Here is a 5,262-nt window from a genome sequence, read left to right as displayed (position 1 = left end):
CTGGTCCATCAGCATCCAAGGCTGCACTCTCCACCTCTCAAAGCCAGTCAGGAACCTCGGCGTTTTGTTCGACCCTGAGCTGTCCTTTCTCCCTCACATCCGCACCACAACTGGCACCGCCTTCCATCACCTCCGGAACATCGCCAGACTATGGCATTACCTCACCCCTCACGCTGCTGAAACCCTGGTCCACGCCTTTGTCACCTCAAGGCTGGACTACGGGAACTCTCTCCTCGCCGGCCTTCCCGCCACCTCCCTCCACACTGCAGGTCATTCAGAACTCTGCAGCTCGTGCACTGTCCCGCACCAGGCCTCGGCACCACATCACTCCCACCCTCGCTCGCCTCCACTGGCTCCCCATCCCCCAGAGGATTGATTTCAAGATCCTCATCCTCACCTACAAGGCCATTCACGGCCTTGCTCCCTCCTACCTCTCCAACCTACTATCCCCCTACCTATCTGCCCGTACCCTCCGTTCCTCTGGCTCCGGTCTGCTCTACGTCCCCCGCCCCAACCACCCTACCATCGGTGGTCGGGCCTTCAGCCTCTCAGCCCCCAGGCTCTGGAACTCCATCCCCCAGTGCCTTCGCCGCTTCCTCCCTTTCCTCCTTCAAGGCCGGTCTCAAAACCTTTCTCTTTGACCGTGCCTTCAGCTCCCCTCTCGACTCTCTTCCCCCTCCTCGCTCCCTCCCTTCCCTCCCCTCACCCTGACCATTTCCCCCCTCCTCGCTCCCTCCCTTCCCTCCCCTCACCCTGACCATTTCCCCCCAATGCTCGGGTCATGACCCAACTGTGCAGTGCCTTGGGACGTCCTCCTGACGTGAAAGGCGCTTTATAAATGGAATCTTGTTGTTGTTGTTGTCCTTCCACAACAACACTCATGTGTTCACTACATGTGACTCCAGCCACTGGAGAGGTTTTCCCCTGACCCAAATTGACCCATTTTCTAAGGACTGTACAAGTCATCATGACGAACTCCCAGACACTGAGCCAATGACTGAACATGACTCTTGTGATTCAGTGGATTTTGGGTCAGCTCAGCTTTGTCATTTCATTCTGCAGATCCGTCTCCCCCTCTCTGTCCACCAGAATTTCTGCGCAAACTCTAGATGTGTTGTGTAACTGTGCCTCTGCCATCACAGGAGTATTACACCAGTGGTATCATCCAGTGCCCCGACGGGACCCAGATCCCTGAGCTGCGGGATGCGTGTGATTACCTCTGCATCAATTTCAATCACAACACCATCCATTGTCGAGACCTCAGTAAGTACAGTATAAAGCGAGGCGTGAGTGTGTAACAGTCCAAGTGTCATTGGGTGACAGTGCCGGTGTGAATGTGTTGGAGACCAGGTGTGAGTTTACTCTGGTCTCACTGCGCCTGCTCATTCCTCCCAGGTGCTCTGCTGCATGAGTTGTCCAACGAGGGAGCCAGGCAGCAGTTCCAGAGCACGTTGGAGGAGGTGCTGCTGCCCCTGATGGTGACCAGTGCCCAGAAAGGGGAGCGCGAGTGTCACATTGTGGTGCTGACCGAGGAGGACACCGTGGACTGGGACGAGGAGCATCCGCCCCAAATGGGAGAGGAGTATTCACAGAGTAAGAGAGCGTCGCAGAGTGAGGATGGGAGAGGGAGAGAGAGCGCGCTTATACAGTAAGGAGTTAATCAGTGTGTCAGTCCGTGCAGGTGGTTTGAAGCTGTGCTGTGGCAGATGGTCGCTCAAAAGCGAGGATTCCCCAATTCTGGTCCTTCAAAAGCAGGTGCTGAGTGGAGATCTCTTCCCGCAGAGTGTGAGCTGCAGTGAAGTGTCTAAGTTCTTCTCTGTCCAAGTCACACAGCGCAGGGAATACCGTCGGCTCAGGGATAAAGCATTAGGCAGGGTAGCGGAAGAGATGTTAAACCAAGGTCTCGTCTTCCTGTTCAGGTGAACGTTAAAGAACCCATTCGAAAACTCTCCTGGTGTCCAGGCCAACAATCCCCCAAATTAAATTAGTCACTCTCGCCATGGCTATTTGTGGGACGTCGCTGTGCACAAAACTGACTGCCGGGTTTGCCCACAAAATACAGTCAAACCACTTTACAGTAAATACTGTGCAGCGCTTTAAGATGTCTCGATGATGTGAAAGGCCGAAACGCAAGGATTAGCATTACTGTATTAAGATGTCTAACGCTGCCCCCTCACTTCTCAGTTATTTATAGCACCAGATTGTACAAATTCTTTAAATACATTGAGAACCGGGATGTAGCAAAGGCGGTGCTGAGAGATCGTGGGCTGAAGAACATTCGCATTGGAATTGAAGGTAGGAGGGAACAGTGTGAGCAGGAGTTTTGAGTGCAAGTTCTCTCTGACCGTGAGTGTTGGCAGCACATGCCCCAGTCCTACACAGGAGCGCTCCAGGACGCTATCCCGCGTGAAGTGCGCTATATAAATGCAAGTTGTTGTTGTTGGGAGTTTTAGCTTAAGTTGAGCTCAAATCCTGACACGGATCTTGAACCCACGACCTCCCGACCCAGAGACCGGAGTTTTGTGTGGGAATCGAACACACCAAGACGCTACCCCACACATTACCAAGACTCTCTCTCTCTCTGCCTAGGTTACCCCACGTGTAAGGAGAAAGTGAAAACGCGTCCAGGAGGCCGCTCCGAGGTCATCTACAACTATGTCCAGCGCCCGTTCATCCACACGTCCTGGGAGAAGGAGGAGGGGAAGAGCCGGCACGTGGACTTCCAGTGTGTCCGGAGCAAATCCATCACCAACCTGGCAGCGGCGGCGGCTGATGTGCCCCGAGACCAGTACGGGATCACGTGCCTCCCCCCGCAGGTGGACGAGCTGGATATTCTGCGCGTCTCCCCCGGCACGCGCTGCGGCCCACAGTCTCCGCGAGTGATCTGTCCATCGCAGTCTGGACCCGAGCCCGTGGGGACTGCCGGCGATCGGACATTCTAGAGGGCAAACTCTGAACTTTAAATAACTGCAAATAAACAGGCAGGCGTGACATTCCCAAACACTGGACCGTGCAGCATCCACGTAACTGCCAGTAACTGCGCAGCAATTCGCCACACACCTCATCTTATTGGAAGCAGTGCAGCTCTGCAGGAGAGCAAGTGTGTGCGCGCATGTGTGTGTGTGTGGACGTGAACTGAATTTGAGTGTGCACGTGCGTTGTCTATGTAGTGGTGTAGCACAGTGGTAAGCACACTCGCCTCGCGAGAGGACCCGGGTTCGATTCCCGTGAGAGGCGAAACCCGAGGCACGTTTCCTTACTCCAAACACCTGGCTACCTGGAGTTAAGTAGGAACCCGATTTTTAGTCGATTGGCAGATCACTTTCTAGAGGTAATGATCACTCAATTCATGACTGTTTGTGGGACATTGCTGTACACAATTAGCTGACGCATTTCAGCCACAAAATAGAGTCAATCCACTTTGCAATATATTCTGTAAAGCGTTTTGAGATGTATCAACGTGATGAGGCGCTAAATCAAATACTAGATTATTAATATTTTTACTTGTGAATCTGCACATCGCCTGCGTCAAGTAAAGTGGCAGATGGATCAAATCACTGCTGATAGGCTTTCTTCCCATATGTGGAGTCCTGTAGCTTAGTGGTTAGAGCAGTCGCCTCTCAGGCGGAGCGAAACATTAGGCAAGTTTCCTTATTCCATACGCCTCTTTTTACCTAGCAGTAAGTAGGAACCTGGTTAAAAAAAATTAAAAATATAATTTGGTCACTCAATCCACGACTGTTTGTGGGACACAGCTTGCCCACAAAATAGTCAATAGAACACTCGCCTCGCAAGCAAGAGACCTGGCAGGGTGGAACCTTGGGCAAGTTTCCTTACTCCACACACCTGATAATAATCCCTCAAGAAAAAAAAACGATAATAAATTGGTCACTTCAATCCATGACTGTTTGTGGGACACTGCTGTGCGCAATTGGCTGCCGCGTTTCACCCACAAATATAATCAATGCACTTCACAGTATATTCTGTGAAGCGCTTTGAGACGTCTCGAAGACATGAAAAGCGCTATATCAAATGCAAGGATTATTATCATTATTATTATTATTGTAATTCACTTTATTTTGTGAAGCACTTTGAGACATATTGAATACGTGATAAGGCGTTATATCAAATGCAAGGATTATTATATACACACCAGTCACACATTTGAAATGGAATCTTCTAAAAGGAATGCTACACTTCTATTTTACAGAAATTGCCAAAAATGTAATAAAGATGGTGTAGATAAATCTATATCATGCATCATGGAGTTAGACCTTGTAAAAGCTCCCCAAGGATGGCATCTTTAAAGGATGGAAAAGGTGCAGTGCAGATTCACTAGAATATCACCAGGAATGAGAGGTTTGTTATGAAGAGAATTAAGACGTTTAGGCTTTTTTTTTCCAATGGGAAGAGGACCTGGGTCTGATTCCTGGGCAGGGCAAAACCTTAGGCAAGTTTCCTTACCCCTCACACCTCTAGTTATCTAGCAGTAAATATTAGTCGATTAGTAGATCGCAATTCAGTCCCTTCAAAAAAAAAATTAATAAATAATTTGGTCACTCAGTCCATGACTGTTTGTGGGACGCTGCTGTGCACAATTGGCGGCCACATTCACCCACAAGATATAGTCAATTCACTTTACAGCATGTTCTGTGAAGCGCTTTGAGAAGTCCAGAAGATGTGATAAGGCGCGATATCAAATGCAAGGATTATTATTATTGTTAGGACAAAATGTTTCTAAACAGAAGTTGGATGGAATTTGGAATTTCCTGTCCCAAATCATCAGCAATGAATTCTTTTAAAATGGAATCGGATAGATACTTGACGAAGAGGAATAAAGGTTATAGGGAGCGATCATAAGAGTGGGATTAGATTAACATGGATAGGAATAACAATGTAGACTCACTGGTCTAATGGCCAGTTTTTTGATTGTGCTTACGGACACCTCCCTCCTCCCTCTCCCCCCGGCTCGTTGTCAGACTCCGCCACAGTAAAGCGCTCCGGGATGCTGCCCCGGGTGAAGAGAGCTATATAAATGCAAGTTGTTATTGTTGTTTCTGTCCTGGAACGTTCTGCTTCCCGTCCTCTTGCCACTTTGTGCACAGGCCTCAATCTAGCAAGCTTTACAAAGCCTTTTGCTGTGTGGGTGCAGTGCTGCAGATGTGTAACGTGTTACTTTATTAGTTGTATTAAAAACTCCTGTCTGTCTGTAAATGAGATGGAAAAGCAGCTTCACACAATGGTTGAAGAGAGCCGGAAACA

This window comes from Callorhinchus milii, unplaced genomic scaffold (assembly GCF_018977255.1).
Source record: "Callorhinchus milii isolate IMCB2004 unplaced genomic scaffold, IMCB_Cmil_1.0 Scaffold19, whole genome shotgun sequence".
Lineage (NCBI taxonomy): Eukaryota > Metazoa > Chordata > Chondrichthyes > Chimaeriformes > Callorhinchidae > Callorhinchus > Callorhinchus milii.
This window is presented reverse-complemented; position numbering follows the sequence as displayed.